We start from the raw sequence: 22,396 nt of genomic DNA, 5'->3' as shown, positions 1-22,396 counted from the left end.
CGTTTTTATACGCCCACATTTTCATGTGGACGTATATTGTCGTTGCCCGTGTCCGTCCGGGCGTCCACAATTTGTTTGTAGACACAGGTCACAATTCTTATCCGATTTTGACGAAACTTGAAATATAGGATTATCTCCAAAAGACCTCGACTGCTTTCGATATTGGCATGTATCGGATCGAAACTTCATGGATTATGGCCCCTGTTTGTACGAAAAATCACGTTTTTAGCTTGTGGACCCTATAGAGGTCACAATTTTTATCCAATTTTGTTGAAACTTGAAATGTAAGTTTATAACTCACAGATCTCGGTTCCTTTCGATATTTGCGCATATCGGACTGTAACTTCCTGAATTATGGCCGCCCCTGATTGTACGAAAAATCGCGTTTTTAGCTTGTAGACCCTATAGAGGTCATAATTTTTATCTGATTTAAAAAAACGTATTATTATATCACCGTTACACCCTAAGGATGGCCGAGTTCGAATTTCGTGAAAATCGGTCCAAACCTGACAGATAAAATGGCCGCCCTTCTTTCTCAAATAGCGTAAAAATATGGTATATCAAGGTTGTGTACCCTATAGAGGTCACAATTTTAATCCTATTTGGATGAAACTTGAAATGTAAGTTTATAACCCAAAGATTTCGGTTCCTTTCGATATTCGCGCATATCGGACCGTAACTTCCTGAATTATGGGTCCTGATTGTACGAAAAATCGCGTTTTTTGGCTTGTGGACCCTATAGAGGTCATAATTTTTATCCGATTTAAAAATTTTTTTTTTAGTATATCACCGTTTCACCCTAAGGACGACTGGGTTCGAATTTCGTAAAAAACAGCCCAAAACTGACAGACAAAATGGCCGCCCTTCGTTCTCAAATAGCGTAAAAATATGGTATATCAAGGTTGTTGACCCTATAGAGGTCACAATTTTTATCCGATTTTGTTGAAACTTGAAATGTAAGTTTATAACACAACGATCCCGGTTCCTTTCGATATTTGCCCATATCGAATTGTAATTTCCTGAATTATGGCCCTTGATTGTAGGGAAAATCGCGTTTTTAGCTTGTGGACCCTATAGAGGTCATAATTTTTATCCGATTTAAAAAAAAAACGTTTTAGTGTATCACCGTTACACCCTAAGGACGGCTGAGTTCGAATTTTGTGAAAATCGGCCCAGAACTGACAGGCAAAATGTCCGCCCCTAGTTCTAAAATAGCGTAAAAATATGGTATCAGGTATATCAAGGTTGTGGACCCTATAGAGGTCACAATTTTTATCCGATTTTGTTGAAACGTGAAATGTAAGTTTATAACCAAAAGATCTCGGTTCCTTTCAATATTTGCGTATATCGATTTGTAATTTCCTGAATTATGGCCCTTGATTGTTGGCAAAATCACTTTCTTTTTAGCTTGTTCTCTATCCATCTCTCGAAAATGTGGGCGTATCCTGCCTGCCAGCCGCTGGTTACTTTAGCTGGTGGACGGTCACAATTTTTATCTGGTTATGATAAAACTTTGGGCTTGAAATGTATCTTTATAACCGCAAGTAGTTCCTTTCGATGTTTGTGCATATCAGATGCAACTTCCTGGTTTATGGGCCCTGACCTGAGCATAGCTCCAACATAAGGTCGTCGTGCACGGAGTCCTACTTCTCTTAGACGACGTCTTTTGGTGTTGGCTCTTACTGGTCCTTGTCTTCCGACGACTGCTGCACCTGTTCGAGTCGCTGGGCGGAATCTGTCACGCAGGTGAGTGACCCAGATGTAGCTGTCTTGAGCTACATGTTGAAAACATGCTTTTAAAGGGCTCACACACAATGCTGCACGTGAATATTGGGTTTTTCATGTGCATCTCGTGCAATTTTTTTTTTGCACACGGGCCGATATTTTTTTGCGTTTGGGAGCATTGTGTGAAACAATAGTTCATAGTATTGCATAATATTATACATACAAAACCACCTAGTAATAAAATATTTGGGAAAAAAAAGTGATGCGTTTTCCATGGCGCTCAGTATACAAGGAGTGTCAAATGCAATTTCTTTAAATAATGGTATGCTTGCTTTGTAGCTTAATACTTTCTTTTTTAGAAAAATTCAAGTATCAGATACCAATATATACTACATCTTCAAACCTTGAAGGACAGTCCAATCTCATACTTGGTGAGCAGCACAGCAGACTCCATAACAACACCCATTATTGGCCCTCAACTTATTGGATCCCCACTTGCATATCATGTATGTAATAATGTATCTACATTGATTTGGGCCAGTTTAGGTATTTTTAGCAAAACCGCAGATGCAAAACCGTAATAAAAACAATATCATTAGTTATCCCCCTGTATTTTCAGTAACAAAGAAGACATAATGCAGTATTTTATATTCCATTTTTATTTCTCAGTACGGAATCGCATAAAATTTGTTAAAATGCAACAGACAAGTCAGCCAAAATCAGTTTTAAATGATAATATTTGTGTGTGGCCATACTTGATGAACTTGACTGCATTTAAGATTTTCATTTTCCACAGTTAATTTTGCATATTTTTCCTTAATTTTTATATTTTCTGCAGCAAATGCCAAGATGTCCATGATTGAAATCCTGAAAAATATATACAGTAAATAGATTACAATATGTATTTCAAGCACCCCTTATGCAAGTGACAACTCAACCGAGAACAGAGAACCCTGATAAATGTGGTGAAATAGTTTTTCCAAAACCAGTTGATGTACATTTAGATTTAAATCAGATAGAAAAGATGAAAGTTGAGTGGAAATAAATAGATGTAAAGCAAGATGAAGCCTTAAAAATAGAGAGATTTACAAGAAATAATAATAAGACCTGGATGAACGAAAGAAAGTGTGGTGTTACTGCCTCAAATTTTGGAGCTATTATGAAAAGAAAGAATAAACAATTCATTTTTAAAAACACATTTGACAAAGGTAATTTTTATTCTGTTCCAACTTCTTATAAGCAAGCAAACGAAACCATTGCTAAACAAATGTATATCAAACAGACTGGGAATCATATTCATGACATTGGACTTGTAATAAATCCTGCTTTTTCATTTTTAGGTGCTACACCAGATGCAATTGTTTGTATTAAAGGCGAGACTTGGCTCGTTAAAATTAAATGTCCTTCTCCGCTTGAGATTTGACACTTACAGAAGCATGTAATAAACTGAAAGATTTCTTTATAATTCAAAATGATGATGAAGATGAATATAAATTGTCTAGAAACCATATTCACTGGTTTCAGATTCAGGGACAACTTCTCATAACTGGGGCACAATTTTGCAACTTTGTCACTTTTACAAGACAGGATTCTGCATAGAGAGAATATATCCCGAAAAAGAAACCATGCAGCAACTTGTTTCAAAATAATCATGTTTTTATGTTGAACATTTACAGCCATATCTTATAAAAAATCTACAAGTCTATAAAATGAGTTTAACTAACCTGCGATAGCATCAACTATTTTCTCTGTCTGTACCATTTTATTAATCAAAGTATTTTCTTCACAGTTTTTATTCTCAATTTGATTTGACTTTATAGAGCTCTGTAAAGAAATTCATAACTATATAAAATTTGTACATAATTAATTATATTCAAAAATTTTATACCAGAGACTAATTTTGTAAATATGTCAGTAAGTAATAGTTATATACCTTGTTTTCAAGGTGTATCAACCCATACACCGAGAAAACAAGGTATATAACTGACTTAAAATAAATACTTTTTCGAGAAATAGAGATTTTTTCTATTTTTTCTATTTTTCCCAATTTCAAAAGCATTTTACATTTCACAAATTTATCAAAGTTTCCCATTCAGAGCCCCCCCCCCCCAATTATCTCATGGCAAACGCTTATTTCTACTCAGGTAAATGATGTCGGTACACCACACGTGCATTTCACGGTTTAAATCAGGTCAGGGAAAATGTTCATAGCAGGGACATTGATTGGTTGAGAAAAGCAAACGTCATCCAATCATTATGTACAATAGCCATTTCTTGTTGTTTTGCCAACATCCTTGCTGCGTCGATTGTAGTGGATGGCAGAAATGAATGCGGAAATTCGTCGAAGAATCCTACTTTATAATGTCACAGATATATATTTCTAAGACCGAGAATATCAGTTCTGCAAGAGATGTCAATGATCGCGAAGATTTAGAAGCCCGATCCTTCGCAGAATAAGAAATTAAAGCCATGCAGATGAGTCGAATTCTGCCAAACACGAGGAAAAATACCAATTGCATAGTAATATGATGACACTTCGAGATCAGTACAAAAGATTGGGTTTTTAACTTTTTTGATAAGCAAGGTACATTTGCTAATTTCCACACAGATCAATTCATTAACTTCGCGAGGTATTGACATCCACTGACAGACAAAAACAAGAACAGCCATTAAATGAAGACGAGTTGGAATTGTAGAGTTCTCAAGTTTGTAGTGTAGAAAATGCCAATGGATTAATTTATACTAGTAATATATTTGGATTACATGCTGCGGATGAGCATAAACCGCGACAAAATGTGGAAGTTTATAGTGTTGAAAATGCCAAGAGATTAATTTATAATAGTAAAATATTTGGATTATATGCTGCGGATGAGCATAAGCCGCGACAAAATGTGAAAGTGCGACAAAATGTGAAAGTGCGACTAGATTTCAAAATGTAAAGAAATGTGAGACAAAATGTAAGAATATGACTGAGAGTGACGCACATTCGAAAAGTTCTGAGACAGTTGAAAATGATAACTCTTTTACCATAAGATGTTCAAAACGGGTTGTAGATGTTCAAATAAATATGTAAATCATGATTTTGTTATTTTTGTCCCTTTTCAACTGATACACGGCCGCTTAAAGTGTGTATCGGTGTATACCCATCCATTTTCATCAAAGAGTCGAGAAAAAGTATGGGTATAAAACATTTTAATTGTTTGCTGCTAAAACCTGGCATCTAATTTCAATAAATATAATAATTAGACTAGCCATTAATACAAAAAATACAGCATTAACACAATTTTCTCAATTTTAATATCGTGCTATTACCATAACTTACAGTTACAGATGCATAAAGAATGTGTGTACTTTATAACAGGATCTAAATGAAATATATCTAAAATGATATCTTTGAAGGGCATTTAGTGAACAGGATATATAATAAAATGACAACTTTATGGATAACATTCACTAGGTTTTATTAACTGCAACGTTTCAATTAGGATTTTTTTTTTTATTGTTTTCACGTTACACTTTACAAGTAATTAATATTTCAATACACCTAAACAGTTCTAAAGACATGGCAATAAAACTTGGCATTATACATATATACAATAGAATACAAAATATCTTGTCAAAATATCTTAAGAAGCAGTCTATAATATTCATTATAAAGAACTAATTTAAACAAACATTAACACAAATAATGATGTAATTATGCGTTATGTGACCCGATTTTTTTTTCTTTTCTTCTTTTTAAACGTCGAACATGATTTTTTTTTTTTTTTTTTAAATCTAACATACATTTGATAAACAAGTAAATGCAGTATTACACAATCTGAAAGTATAAAATACACCAAACTCAAACGTTTTTACATATGTAGAAAAATTCAAAAGTAAAAAAAATCTAATATTGCGAAGTAATGTCATGGTAAAATTGAAATATTAATTCATCCGAAACCAGAAGTTTGTCTTTATTTTCCCACACAGTATAAAAGTAATAGAAAAGAAATAGTATAGTTTGGTTATTATAAGATGTCAAATTAAAGTATGGTTTAGGTAATTGGAAGGATTTGTTATCGGAGATGTTTTGTATATGTGTTGTAGTGAACTTACGATAATAATATAAATACGGACAGTTTTCAAACAAGTGAGTAAGTGTCTCTTCTTTAATTTTGCAATAATACTCTCACCGTTATCAAGCAATGATACAATCAAACATGTTACAGAAGGTTATATACAAGTGGATAACAATAAACTAATTAAGAGATTGAATCAGAAGCCATAAAGTTAAACCCCATACCTATGAAAACTATTATTAATGAATTAGAAACCTTTATATACAATATACAAGTGGATAACAATAAACTAATTAAGAGTTTGAATCAGAAGCCATAAAGTTAAACCCCATACCTATGAAAACTATAATTAATCAATAAGAAACCCTTATATACAATATACAAGTGGATAACAATAAGCTAATTAAGAGTTAAATCAGAAGCCATTCAAAGTTAAACCTAATACCTATGAACTATTATTAATATTAATCTATAAGAAACCCTTAAAGGGAGGGAAATATACAATTAAACTAAAATAACCGTTGATACTAATAAACCCTTAATCTTCATTACGAATACGGAGTAAGAACAAAAAAATGAAAGATAAATATGAAATGTAAATAAGAAATCGTAATGTTGATATATCATTAATCTCAATAATCTACAGCTCCTATATGAGGATTAAAACAGTTAGCATGTAACAACCCATATTATAATACTATGCAATACGAAGGTTGTCGACCCTCTAGAGGTCACAGTTTTTATCCGATTCTTCTGAAACTTAAAATCTATCTTTATATCCCAAAGATCCCAGTCCCTTTTGATATTTGCGCATTTCAGACCATAACTTTCTGGATTATTGCCCCTGATTGTACAAAAAAATCCCGTTTGTTTTTAGCTTTTTCTCTACCCATCTCTTGCAAAATGTGGGCGTATCCTGCCTGGCAGCCGCTGGTTTGTTATTTGGGGTGATCCGGTTTTCTCCCACTGCTAAAAACCCCTACGCGTAAGCGAATTATTGAAATAAAATTGAAACATATGTTAGTCCCGAAATGACCTAGTTTGTGTCCAGTGGATATTACCCCCCCCTCTCTCTCTCTGGGGTGATAAATTGACATTAATTATTAAACACATTCACCAAAAAAATACCAATTTTATTTACCAACTGTAATTTATATGAATATTTGCTGTTCTTTATACCAAATTGTCAATTTTAATTTAAAATAATAAAAAATACACTCTTCTATTTTTAATATGTGATAGCTAGAATCCCAAGGTACATTCTGTGCATATTTGAAGGCAATCGGAGCACAGGAACGTTGCCTGGGCAGAGCAAATCAAAGGCTTCTTCGTCTTATGACCTTAAACACTGCGTATAAATTTAAAGTCAATCGGATATTAACAGCAAAAGGGGGGCGACGACAATATACGACCACATTTCAATGTGGGCCTATAAAAAGTAAATCATTTCCAATAGAAAAGACCCACCTTTCCCCCAACAACAACCATGTAATGCACTAGCTATAATGGGGATTTTTCTGGAACACAGCGAAATGGGTCTTTTAAAATGTTCACAAGTGTATCACAAGGAGGGTTTGCTTCTTCTCTATGGGACACCCGATACCACTTCTCAACGAGGAATTCAGTCACACAGCCAACACCATTTTGTATGTTTGTGTAATCTTTATTCAGTATAAATCAAGTAATACAAATAAAAAAATACTTGGATTGATGAAAACATAATTTTTGAGAGTTATTCATACATGTAGCATAATTGTTCTTATTTAAAAAATGTACATGATTACATGTTTGTCATAAACAACATTAAATAAACAATCATGTTTCTTCACGATAACAGTAACAGTATAACAATTGTATGAAATATATTTTCCTTTATTTTTTTTTATTTTTAGAAAGGCCACTTCCTTGGTTTAAAATATATCATAAATTGTAGTTATCTAACATATACTTCCATGTATGTTTATCTAACAGATTACCACGTCGCCTTATCTAACAGAGAGTAAATGGTATACAATATCAAATTATAATCTACCAGCATTACTTGTTTCAGTAATTTAATCGTGTGTTATTCTTGTATTTAAGTGAGAAGAGTGAATAAACTATCATGGGTTGAAACAAATATATTGGAGTAGAAATAAACATTGTATATTGGTTTGCAAATAAATAATTGGTACAGATAATGCAATGTCATACAACATACTTTTTGGATTCGGTACAAATACAACCTTTTTATCATCAATGAAAATAATGTGATTTCAAAGTAACGATGAATAAAAAAACATTGCTTATATAAAGTACATGTAATTGGGTTCATTTAATTCACTTTGTATCTATAATATACATGTAGTATTAAACAATAAATATATTGATTAATGCCAATTCTATACAAATCTCATAGTTGTATTCATGTTTTCTTTACCATAACAAGAAACAGTACAACAGATTTAGTAACAATATATTCCTTTCTACATCCGTCAGAGTGGTTGATGATTCATAGATTCTAATAACCCCTTTTGAAGTTTATATGAAAGCTTTGATATCTGCTATGCAGATCTAGTTATTGTTATTTTTTTTTTGTGTTTTGTCCACAAATCGGATTTCTCAGAATCTAACCATAGGATCGTTCTGAAACTTTTACCTATCCCCCCAAAAATGGGTGGTGGCTGTTGATTAAATATATTTTCAAAACGTTTTACGAATCCGAAATCACCGAATTTTACGAAGGAATGCATTTGACCTACAATGCTGTAACTTTGTGACTATTTGACCTATTTTACTAATTCTTTTTTCTTTGAGTATCTTGAAACATTTACTTCAAATCTGCAATTTCGGATTTTGGCATTTCGAAAATTCGTCGCTGTCATTTCGAATCGGAAGTTATTACCAATTTGACAACTTCTTTAATAGTTGTGCGATTTTCGTGAAATTTAGAATGTTAGTAGATCTTGCCAATGCGACTTCAATGATGTCCTTGGAAATTTTCTAAATTATCTCCCCTTGGTGAAATTAAGGATCAAAGTTTTCAAAAAAATCGTCGAAATATAGGTCAGAATGACCTAAAAAAAAAATTCGATACTAGACAAGTAATTACTGATTCGTACACAAAATATGGAGTTTGTCGATCGAACCGGAAGTGCCACCATCTTTAAACGTGAAAAATCAAAAAGGCTTTTTTGCTATTTTACTTACAGACTCGGGCGTCATATTTTCGGAATCCTGGAAGGAATACCTAAAAATCTATCGGATCAGAATTTTGATTTCGGTCACGTGATGGTCACCATTTTGAATTGAAAATGAAAAATAGAAGCAATTTGAAGGGCCGGGACTTTGGAACACAAGAACTCTCCTTCTAATTAAGCTAGAATGTTCAAACTTGGTGTAGGCGTTCACTAGGTCAATGTCATGATTGAGTTCAAAGATGAGCATTTTTTGCCTAGGGTAAGCAGAGATAAGCAAGCTGATTTGTTGATTCTTTAGGGCACGATGACATTGGTTATAATGAATGGAGGGCGATGAAACTCTTGTCAATCGAGAGGCTAATAGCTGGCCTGTTGTGTGAAATCATTGTATCATTTTTTGAAAATGTCCGGGGTAGCGGAAAAAAGGAGATCGAAATCCAAAAAGTCGTATTTTTACGATTTGGGGCATTTTTAGAGGTCGTGTAAAGTAAAATAAAGCATGCATATACATATATTATTGATATTAAATATATCATATAAAAAACTAAACAATGAATCAGCTGTCATTGACAGATTTTATATTATAAGCATGGTCAGTGGAAGGTCAGCGTATTGTTTAACTTGAACTCACTGACTCCGTAACATTATTGTGGGTATGGTATAAGCTGAATTTGATGAGATGCACATATCTCGTATGACTATTTGGTACTTACAGTGTTAGACTTTGTCGTAACGTTACGGTCTCCATTCATCAAATCGTCGTTGGGGCTATAATACGATTTTGAATCAAGTTATTTATCACTGAGGGACTCAAAATTAGGTTTGATGTAGCTCTGCTCATTTACAGTGGCGAATTTAACGGGCTCATGGGTTCCAGCTCCCTCCTCTAGAAATTTCACAGCACCCGCATGGATTGTGGCTAATGTACTGAATTTCTTAGACAGTTATCAGAAAGGTAAATATTTGTGATGTTTTTTTTATTTGTATTCTCCGCCTTCTTGCCACTGGTATTATTCAAATAAAACTGAACCATGGGTGAGTCCTGAAATTACTATGTTTTTGTCCAGTGGACGTTAAACCGCAATTCTCCTCTCTATCTCTCCTTGTACTGCTAATGCCTTCCTGTCTTCATTAGCTGGTTTCTGCATGAAAATAAGATGTTAACCCCTGTGTAAGTGTCTTTTTCCTCTGTTGTACGAAATTAATGAGAGTAAACCAAGCTCCAGAATTTTGTTTTAATTGTGTACATGTATATGTTTATTTATACTTTTCAGCAAAGATGACTAGCCCTCCGTCGAATATTAAACCACATACAATATATTCTGTGAAGATGTCATAAGAGAAAGAATCATAAATGGCCAGCAAAGTTGTCTTGTACAGAGAGAGAGAGAGAGAAATGGGGTTTAACGTCCACTCAACACAAACTAGGTCATTTTGGGACTAACATACAGTTTCAATTTTATTTCAATAATTCGCTTGCGCGTATGGGTCTTTAGCAGTGAGAGGAAACCGGAGTGCCCGGAGGAAACCCACGAGGTTGAGAAGACGCCTCTATCTCCATGCCACATACGCTCACACCTGGGATCAAAGCCACAGCCACAAGCCAGAGGTGACCGACCAGCTAGAGGTCGAAGCGCGGCACTCTAGGCCATCCCAACCCCCCTTTCTTGTACAGACCTGTGCATGTGTAGTCAATGTGAAAATGAAAAAAAAACTGTTAAAGAGACCGAATTTGATGTTAATACATTTAGTGACAGTGATGATGATAATGAAGATTAACTTTGATGACATTTGATGTGCAGAGTAACTGTTTAATTTTGATTTTCAATGATTGTTTCACTTTAATAAATAATTTCACAACTGTTCATCCTGTTTTCTAACCTTTCCCTTCATTCCAGCCCAGATACACAATTATTTTTTTTAACTTATATCTACATGTATGTTTGTAATTTGACCATTAATCATATCCGAAATAGTAGTTCACAGCTACATGTACAGTTGTAAAAATACTGTAGTGGCTAATTGAAAGGGAACATGTATGTGGGTTTAGAATGTTTATCTTAGTGGAATCATGTGGTTCAATGCTTATAAAGTGCTACTGATCTCCATTATTTCAAAAGCATATCACTCAACTACTGTCAAACATATCCCCTGGCTAGAATATGCTACAAATCGACTCTAGCATGTTCCATACAAGCGATAATTTCTGAGCAAACATCCAACAACCAACCCTAACAGGCCCTTGAGATCCAACAAACAAAATAATTATTGGGCTTGTTTGCCCACACCTGGTCTTATGATTCATACAAGACCTGATAGTCTATCAATTACAGGCATTTGACAGAAAGGGAGATAATTCTTTTTTACCGTTAATGGATTTCCACAATTCTTTATTCACCCATGACATTTGTGTTTTGAGCATTTTTATTTACATCAAAATCTGTCCAATAAACTGTTCATTGCCAAGGATGAAGGCATGAGGTGTTTTACCAACTATTTAATGTTATGTCAACTTCAGAATTGTTAGTACACAAATAGCATTTATTTGACAATTTTGACGAATTTCATCTGGCCCTAAATCAATAAATTGCAAACATTTTGCTTGGAACTCCCAGATTTTGTCTTCCTGGCATCATAAGCTTTCCAAAAATGTATAGTTTTTCTTTTATGGAAGACCGTGTAGCGGAGTTGTGTTTCTAAGCTAGCTAGAAATTTTGGCTGCAGGCCTACACCTCCCAAGCTAAATTTCCCTCATGTCATCCTGTATAGCAAAGGCATATGCCTGTCTTAATTAACCCAGTACTAAACACAATTTACTTGTTTAATTTTTCCAGCATTTTTCAGGATAGCTGATGGGATGCGGGTCAAGTTATGCCACTTGTCTATTTAATTATTTACCAGTGAAAAATCGAATTAACTTCACCAAATTTTTACTCATTATAATGATTTTTTTTTTCTGTTCATATTATTTCTATGACATGTGACAGTGACTGTGAATATGAAAGCTTTAATATCTGCTTAGCAGATCTAGTTAAGCTTTCATATTACATATGAAAGCTTATTGTTTCTGTTAAGATTATTATTGTTATTTTTTTTGTGTGTTTTGTCCACAAATCGGATTTCTCAGAATCTAACCATAGGATCGTTCTGAAACTTTTACCTATCCCCCCAAAAATGCACTAGCTATAATGGGGATTTTTCTGGAACACAGCGAAATGGGTCTTTTAAAATGTTCACAAGTGTATCACAAGGAGGGTTTGCTTCTTCTCTATGGGACACCCGATACCACTTCTCAACGAGGAATTCCGTCACACAGCCAACACCATTTTGTATGTTTGTGTAATCTTTATTCAGTATAAATCAAGTAATACAAATAAAAAAATACTTGGATTGATGAAAACATAATTTTTGAGAGTTATTCATACATGTAGCATAATTGTTCTTATTTAAAAAATGTACATGATTACATGTTTGTCATAAACAACATTAAATAAACAATCATGTTTCTTCACGATAACAGTAACAGTATAACAATTGTATGAAATATATTTTCCTTTATTTTTTTTTATTTTTAGAAAGGCCACTTCCTTGGTTTAAAATATATCATAAATTGTAGTTATCTAACATATACTTCCATGTATGTTTATCTAACAGATTACCACGTCGCCTTATCTAACAGAGAGTAAATGGTATACAATATCAAATTATAATCTACCAGCATTACTTGTTTCAGTAATTTAATCGTGTGTTATTCTTGTATTTAAGTGAGAAGAGTGAATAAACTATCATAGGTTGAAACAAATATATTGGAGTAGAAATAAACATTGTATATTGGTTTGCAAATAAACAATTGGTACAGATAATGCAATGTCATACAACATACTTTTTGGATTCGGTACAAATACAACCTTTTTATCATCAATGAAAATAATGTGATTTCAAAGTAACGATGAATAAAAAAACATTGCTTATATAAAGTACATGTAATTGGGTTCATTTAATTCACTTTGTATCTATAATATACATGTAGTATTAAACAATAAATATATTGATTACTGCCAATTCTATACAAATCTCATAGTTGTATTCATGTTTTCTTTACCATAACAAGAAACAGTACAACAGATTTAGTAACAATATATTCCTTTCTACATCCGTCAGAGTGGTTGATGATTCATAGATTCTAATAACCCCTTTTGAAGTTTATATGAAAGCTTTGATATCTGCTATGCAGATCTAGTTATTGTTATTAAGCTTTCATATTACATATGAAAGCTTATTGTTTCTGTTAAGATTATTATTGTTATTTTTTTTGTGTGTTTTGTCCACAAATCGGATTTCTCAGAATCTAACCATAGGATCGTTCTGAAACTTTTACCTATCCCCCCAAAAATGGGTGGTGGCTGTTGATTAAATATATTTTCAAAACGTTTTACGAATCCGAAATCACCGAATTTTACGAAGGAATGCATTTGACCTACAATGCTGTAACTTTGTGACTATTTGACCTATTTTACTAATTCTTTTTTCTTTGAGTATCTTGAAACATTTACTTCAAATCTGCAATTTCTGATTTTGGCATTTCGAAAATTCGTCGCTGTCATTTCGAACCGGAAGTTATTACCAATTTGACAACTTCTTTAATAGTTGTGCGATTTTCGTGAAATTTAGAATGTTAGTAGATCTTGCCAATGCGACTTCAATGATGTCCTTGGAAATTTTCTAAATTATCTCCCCTTGGTGAAATTAAGGATCAAAGTTTTCAAAAAAATCGTCGAAATATAGGTCAGAATGACCTAAAAAAAAAATTCGATACTAGACAAGTAATTACTGATTCGTACACAAAATATGGAGTTTGTCGATCGAACCGGAAGTGCCACCATCTTTAAACGTGAAAAATCAAAAATGCTTTTTTGCTATTTTACTTACAGACTCGGGCGTCATATTTTCGGAATCCTGGAAGGAATGCCTAAAAATCTATCAGATCAGAATTTTGATTTCGGTCACGTGATGGTCACCATTTTGAATTGAAAATGAAAAATAGAAGCAATTTGAAGGGCCGGGACTTTGGAACACAAGAACTCTCCTTCTAATTAAGCTAGAATGTTCAAACTTGGTGTAGGCGTTCACTAGGTCAATGTCATGATTGAGTTCAAAGATGAGCATTTTTTGCCTAGGGTAAGCAGAGATAAGCAAGCTGATTTGTTGATTCTTTAGGGCACGATGACATTGGTTATAATGAATGGAGGGCGATGAAACTCTTGTCAATCGAGAGGCTAATAGCTGGCCTGTTGTGTGAAATCATTGTATCATTTTTTATTCGAATTTCTCCTTTGATGTTTTCCGTGCCGACAAGGTTGTTTTCGAGTTTAGCTGGATTTGACTTCGCGCATGCGCTACGCTAGAACCAAAGGTACCATGAGTACTAAATTCCGGCGAGCAACTTTTCACGTTGGTACCTAGGTACCCTGAAAATTTCAAGGTGATACCTGCATTCGTTCAATTCGTTTGTTCTTGTCACCTGCCTTTCGTCGTTTTTTTTCTAAGTCAATTTACGGCTTCCATGAGGGGAAAAAGTGGAATTTCGCCGTGACACCGGCACCGATTGTCCGAAAACCATGAAATTTGGACACAATACGTCCATTACCACCCCGTACTCTGTGCCTTACCCCCATTTTGATCCCATTAAAAAAAAAGAGTTTTAGCAAAAAACCATTTTCGGAATTTAATATTGGTTTTAACCCTGTACCCAGACAAGATATAGATATTATTATAATCCCTATGAAATATTTTAATTATTTACTGCTATAATATGAATTATCACTTATTCCCCGTTAAATAAATATCGGTCACCGGGTGCAGCTGTACAACTTCAAGGACCCTGGCTTCAAGTCAATTTACGGCTTCCATGAGGGGAAAAAAGTGGAATTTCGCCGTGACACCGGCACCGATTGTCCGAAAACCATGAAATTTGGACACAATACGCCCATTACCACCCCGGACTCTGTGCCTTACTCCCATTTTGATCCGATTAAAAAAAAAAAAGTTTTAGCAAAAAAACGATTTTCGGAATTTAATATTGGTTTTAACCCAGATATACATATTATTATAATCCCTATGAAATATTTTAATTATTTACTGCTATAATCTGAATTATCACTTATTCCCCGTTAAATAAATATCGGTCACCGGGTGCAGCTGTACAACTTCAAGGACCCTGGCTTCAAGTCAATTTACGGCTTCCATGAGGGGAAAAAGTGGAATTTCGCCGTGACACCGGCACCGATTGTCCGAAAACCATGAAATTTGGACACAATACGTCCATTACCACCCCGTACTCTGTGCCTTACCCCCATTTTGATCCCATTAAAAAAAAAGAGTTTTAGCAAAAAACCATTTTCGGAATTTAATATTGGTTTTAACCCTGTACCCAGACAAGATATAGATATTATTATAATCCCTATGAAATATTTTAATTATTTACTGCTATAATATGAATTATCACTTATTCCCCGTTAAATAAATATCGGTCACCGGGTGCAGCTGTACAACTTCAAGGACCCTGGCTTCAAGTCAATTTACGGCTTCCATGAGGGGAAAAAAGTGGAATTTCGCCGTGACACCGGCACCGATTGTCCGAAAACCATGAAATTTGGACACAATACGCCCATTACCACCCCGGACTCTGTGCCTTACTCCCATTTTGATCCGATTAAAAAAAAAAAAGTTTTAGCAAAAAAACGATTTTCGGAATTTAATATTGGTTTTAACCCTGTACCCAGACAAGATATACATATTATTATAATCCCTATGAAATATTTTAATTATTTACTGCTATAATCTGAATTATCACTTATTCCCCGTTAAATAAATATCGGTCACCGGGTGCAGCTGTACAACTTCAAGGACCCTGGCTTCAAGTCAATTTACGGCTTCCATGAGGGGAAAAAGTGGAATTTCGCCGTGACACCGGCACCGATTGTCCGAAAACCATGAAATTTGGACACAATACGTCCATTACCACCCCGTACTCTGTGCCTTACCCCCATTTTGATCCCATTAAAAAAAAAGAGTTTTAGCAAAAAACCATTTTCGGAATTTAATATTGGTTTTAACCCTGTACCCAGACAAGATATAGATATTATTATAATCCCTATGAAATATTTTAATTATTTACTGCTATAATATGAATTATCACTTATTCCCCGTTAAATAAATATCGGTCACCGGGTGCAGCTGTACAACTTCAAGGACCCTGGCTTCAAGTCAATTTACGGCTTCCATGAGGGGAAAAAAGTGGAATTTCGCCGTGACACCGGCACCGATTGTCCGAAAACCATGAAATTTGGACACAATACGCCCATTACCACCCCGGACTCTGTGCCTTACTCCCATTTTGATCCGATTAAAAAAAAAAAAGTTTTAGCAAAAAAACGATTTTCGGAATTTAATATTGGTTTTAACCCTGTACCCAGACAAGATATACATATTATTATAATCCCTATGAAATATTTTAATTATTTACTGCTATAATCTGAATTATCACTTATTCCCCGTTAAATAAATATCGGTCACCGGGTGCAGCTGTACAACTTCAAGGACCCTGGCTTCAAGTCAATTTACGGCTTCCATGAGGGGAAAAAAGTGGAATTTCGCCGTGACACCGGCACCGATTGTCCGAAAACCATGAAATTTGGACACAATACGCCCATTACCACCCCGGACTCTGTGCCTTACTCCCATTTTGATCCGATTAAAAAAAAAGAGTTTTAGCAAAAAACCGATTTTCGGAATTTAATATTGGTTTTAATTAATTTTGAAATTGCAAATGCAAAGAGATTTTATCGCCTCTTCCTTATGTGATAGGTATTGGTACTATACACATTATCCTTAAAAGACAATTTTTTAAAATGACCGTAACGATGTATCAACACTAGAAACCGAAATCGCCTATTTTGACCTTTTTTGACTGCTGAGGCATCCTTCCGGTGGTCCAAATCTCTGGAATTTCTAGCGGTTGGCTGCGCCGCGATGATATTTATCACATATTAAATTGAGAAAATCCTCAGATATCAAGAACAATAAAAATTCGATAAAATACGGCAATTTTTTAAGCAAAAAACCTTTGATTGTTGGGGGTGGGTTTTGAATTTATTTTGAACGTTCTCGGAATCCAACACTCTTCTATTTTTAATATGTGATAGCTAGAATCCCATCGGAATCCAACACTCTTCTATTTTTAATATGTGATAGCTAGAATCCCAAGGTACATTCTGTGCAAATTTGAAGGCAATCGGAGCACAGGAACGTTGCCTGGGTAGAGCAAAACGACCCGGTCGCGAAAATTTACCTATACTTCAAAGTGATTATCATGTTGTGTTATGATCGCCATTTTAGATCAATCTGAGTCCCTGATCCACCGTCATCTACCAAACCACTCCGAAATATAGCCAAAATCCCAAAATCGACCGTAATTTCTTTTTGCTTCGCGCATGTGCCACGCTGGAACCAAAGGTACGTTGACTACCAAATTCCGGCGAGGAACTTTTCACGTTGGTACCTAGGTGCACTGAAAACTTCAAGGCGATACCTGCATTCGTTCAGATCGTTTGTTCTTGACACGGTTCCTGCCGTTCGTTTTTTTCCGCCATTTACGGCTTCTGTAAGGGCGAAAAAAGTGGAATTTCGCCACGAAACCGGCACCGATTGTCCCAAAACCATGAAATTTGGACACAATATGCCAATTACCACTCTGTGACTTACTCCCATTTTGATCAGATTAAAAAAAGGAGTTTCAGCAAAAAATAAACAACCGATTTTCGGAATATAAATTTGGTTTTAATTAATTTTGAAATTCCAAATGCAAAGGGATCTTATCGCCTCTTCCGTATGTGATTGCTATTAGTACTATACACATTATCCGTAAAAGACATTTTTTTTTAAAATGAGCGCAACACCAAAAACCGAAATCGACTATTTTGTCTTTATCATACATTAAATATTATATGCCATCGGTTAATTTTTATACGCCCACATTGAAATTGAATTTCAGCGATTTCCGATAATTACTGTCAGAGTTATGGCCCTTCATCACTTAAAAAAATTCTTGTGGATGCTCTAGAAGGCCAAAGTTAATGTCCGATTGACTTTAAATTTATACACAGTGGTTAAGGTCATGAGACGAAGTAGGCGATTGAATTTCAGCGATATCTGATATTTACTGCCAGAGTTGTGGCCCCTGATCACTTCAAAATATCTTGTGGACGCTCTAGAGGCCAAAGTTAATATCCGATTGACTTTAAATTTATGGTCATGACACGAAGATGCCTACAGTATTGATTTTCAGCGATATCTGATATTTACTGCCATTTCCGATAATTACCGTGAGAGTTATTGCCCTTGATCACTTTAAAAAATCTTGTTGGCGCTCTAGAAGCTAAATTCAATATCCGATTGACCTTAAATTTATACAGTGTTTAAGGTCATGAGATGAAGAAGCCAATTGATTTTCAGCGATTTCCGATTGAATCTTTTGAAAATCACACCTAACTCTAAAACTAAAGGCAAGAAACGGGCCGGTTTACATTGAAGCACAACTAATTCCTGTCCTGCGTACTCTATAAATATAATATACGGTTTTCTAAATATGCCTTGGATGGTAGCCACAAGTCGACAATTTTTGTTTTGTATTTTTCCCATTTTGTTCATAAGGTAAATGTAATTTTTCAGATACCTGATGACATTTATACTTATTGTTTCAATAGATTCTAATAACCCCCTTTGCAGTTAATATGAAAGCTTTCATATCTGCTATGCAGATCTAGTTTTTTTTGTGTGTTTTGTCCACAAATCGGATTTCTCAGAATCTAACCATAGGATCGTTCTGAAACTTTTACCTATCCCCCCAAAAATGGGTGGTGGCTGTTGATTAAATATATTTTCAAAACGTTTTACGAATCCGAAATCACCGAATTTTACGAAGGAATGCATTTGACCTACAATGCTGTAACTTTGTGACTATTTGACCTATTTTACTAATTCTTTTTTCTTTGAGTATCTTGAAACATTTACTTCAAATCTGCAATTTCGGATTTTGGCATTTCGAAAATTCGTCGCTGTCATTTCGAACCGGAAGTTATTACCAATTTGACAACTTCTTTAATAGTTGTGCGATTTTCGTGAAATTTAGAATGTTAGTAGATCTTGCCAATGCGACTTCAATGATGTCCTTGGAAATTTTCTAAATTATCTCCCCTTGGTGAAATTAAGGATCAAAGTTTTCAAAAAAATCGTCGAAATATAGGTCAGAATGACCTAAAAAAAAAATTCGATACTAGACAAGTAATTACTGATTCGTACACAAAATATGGAGTTTGTCGATCGAACCGGAAGTGCCACCATCTTTAAACGTGAAAAATCAAAAAGGCTTTTTTGCTATTTTACTTACAGACTCGGGCGTCATATTTTCGGAATCCTGGAAGGAATGCCTAAAAATCTATCGGATCAGAATTTTGATTTCGGTCACGTGATCGTCACCATTTTGAATTGAAAATGAAAAATAGAAGCAATTTGAAGGGCCGGGACTTTGGAACACAAGAACTCTCCTTCTAATTAAGCTAGAATGTTCAAACTTGGTGTAGGCGTTCACTAGGTCAATGTCATGATTGAGTTCAAAGATGAGCATTTTTTGCCTAAGGTAAGCAGAGATAAGCAAGCTGATTTGTTGATTCTTTAGGGCACGATGACATTGGTTATAATGAATGGAGGGCGATGAAACTCTTGTCAATCGAGAGGCTAATAGCTGGCCTGTTGTGTGAAATCATTGTATCATTTTTTGAAAATGTCCGGGGTAGCCGAAAAAAGGAGATCGAAATCCAAAAAGTCGTATTTTTACGATTTGGGGCATTTTTAGAGGTCGTGTAAAGTAAAATAAAGCATGCATATACATATATTATTGATATTAAATATATCATATAAAAAACTAAACAATGAATCAGCTGTCATTGACAGATTTTATATTATAAGCATGGTCAGTGGAAGGTCAGCGTATTGTCTAACTTGAACTCACTGACTCCGTAACATTATTGTGGGTATGGTATAAGCTGAATTTGATGAGATGCACATATCTCGTATGACTATTTGGTACTTACAGTGTTAGACATTGTCGTAACGTTACGGTCTCCATTCATCAAATCGTCGTTGGGGCTAAAATACGATTTTGAATCACGTTATTTATCACTGAGGGACTCAAAATTAGGTTTGATGTAGCTCTGCTCATTTACAGTGGCGAATTTAATGGGCTCATGGGTTCCAGCTCCCTCCTCTAGAAATTTCACAGCACCCGCATGGATTGTGGCTAATTTTGTGGCAGAATTTTATTTTTCTGGGGGAGGTATTTCTAAATGGCTCCGACACAAGTGCCTGAAATGCCATTAAATCACGTTTTCGGCCTCCAATTAAAATTTCTTAGCGGGAGAACCCCCTGACCCGACCCCCTTGCGGGGCTTCACGGTCGGTATCAGCCCCCCTCCCCACCACCATGGTTAATCCGGCGTTGATGTTCCCTCTTGTGCAGCTGCAAAAGAATGTACAAGTTCATTGCCTCATTGTCAAAGATCCCACTTTTCTACCCCAGTTCGGGTAATGAGGTCGAGCGTATATTGTATAGGGGATATTAAACAAGCAAACAGTATGGCTGATGTCTCCCGCCAAAACCCCAAAGTAAAAGATGACACATTAATTAATCGCACTTTCATATTTTTTTCAAAAGTATCGAGCAATCAAACTATACTGTAAATTTCATCACTCTCTGTCAGATAGAAATCAAGGTTATCTTGTCCCAAAGCATCGACCAATGAAATTGCCAAGCTGTAGCTCAAAATGTTCAGTCAAGACCTGATGAACATCTACACCAAGTTTAAACATTCTAGCTCAATTAAAAGCTGGGTTGTTATGTTCCAGTACTTCATTATAACCAAAGTTATCATACCCCAAAGCATCAACCAATTCAAAGTCCCGGCCAATCAAGTTGCTTTGCTTATCCTGACTAAGAGAATGCTCATTGTCGAACTTGGTCATGGTAATATGGTCAAGGTACTAATGTAATGAAACTATACACAAAGTTTCATCAAATTGCTTATCTCTGCTTACCCATTTTAATAGTCCCCTGCCAATCGAAAAGCCCCCCGACCCACCCACTCCACTCCCGTGTAATACATTAGGTTATAATTGTGTTACAAACGTATCACAAGGAGCATTTGAATATTCTCTCTGAGGCATCTGATACCACTTGTTCCTATTATTATTTTTTTTTTGGGGTGTCATTTCTACAAATCGGATTTCTCAGAATCTAACCATAGGATCAATCTGAAACTTTGACCTACCCCCCCAAAAATGGGGTGCGAATGTTGATTAAATATATTTTCAAATCGTTTTTCGAATCCGAAATCACCGAATTTTACGAACAAATTCATTTGACCTACATTACTGTAACTTTGTAACTATTTGACCTATTTTACTAATTCTTTTTTTGAGGGGTGCCTTGAAACATTTACTTAAAATCTGCAATTTCGAATTTTCGAATTTCGAAAATTCGTCGCTGTGATTTTGAACCGGAAGTTGAGATCAATTTGAAAACTTTTTTAATAGTTGCACGATTTTCATGAAATTTAGAATGTAAGTAGATCTTATCAATGCGACTTCAAAAATATCATTAGAAATTTTCTAAATTATCTCCCCTTGATGAAATTAAGGATCAAAGTTTTCAAAAAAATCGACGAAATATAGGTCAGATTGCCTTGATTTTTTTTTCTTTACTAGCTACGACACTATTGATTCGTATAGCCTGGATCATGGTCGAACGTTTGGTATTTGAATATTTCAAAAATTCGAATTTCTCCTTTGATGTTTTCCGTGCCGACAAGGTTGTTTTCGAGTTTAGCTGGATTTGACTTCGCGCATGCGCTACGCTAGAACCAAACGTACCATGAGTACTAAATTCCGGCGAGCAACTTTTCACGATGGTACCTAGGTACCCTGAAAATTTCAAGGTGATACCTGCATTCGTTCAAGTCGTTTGTTCTTGTCACCTGCCTTTCGTCGTTTTTTTTCTAAGTCAATTTACGGCTTCCATGAGGGGAAAAAAGTGGAATTTCGCCGTGACACCGGCACCGATTGTCCGAAAACCATGAAATTTGGACACAATACGCCCATTACCACCCCGGACTCTGTGCCTTACCCCCATTTCGATCCCATTAAAAAAAAAAGAGTTTTAGCAAAAAAACGATCTTCGGAATTTAATATTGGTTTTAACCCTGTACCCAGACAAGATATACATATTATTATAATCCCTATGAAATATTTTAATTATTTACTGCTATAATATGAATTATCACTTATTCCCCGTTAAATAAATATCGGTCACCGGGTGCA

General features: G+C 35.0%; 1 long non-coding RNA gene across 2 annotated transcripts; it reads left to right on the top strand.

Annotated features, from left to right (window-relative positions):
* The first annotated feature begins 238 nt into the window (after positions 1–238).
* On the top strand, positions 239–3,575 carry LOC130013245 (uncharacterized). Of its 2 annotated transcripts, XR_008788624.1 has the most exons (4): positions 239–1,746; positions 2,085–2,231; positions 2,564–2,933; positions 3,066–3,575. It is a non-coding gene; the product is annotated as an uncharacterized LOC130013245 (long non-coding RNA). The 2 variants fall into 2 exon arrangements; XR_008788625.1 differs by having other exon boundaries at positions 241–2,231.
* The last annotated feature ends 18,821 nt before the right edge of the window (positions 3,576–22,396 follow it).

This window comes from Patella vulgata, chromosome 1 (assembly GCF_932274485.2).
Source record: "Patella vulgata chromosome 1, xgPatVulg1.2, whole genome shotgun sequence".
Taxonomy (NCBI): Eukaryota; Metazoa; Mollusca; class Gastropoda; family Patellidae; genus Patella; species Patella vulgata.
Note: the sequence above shows the minus strand (reverse complement) of the source record. Positions and strands in the feature narration are given on the sequence as shown.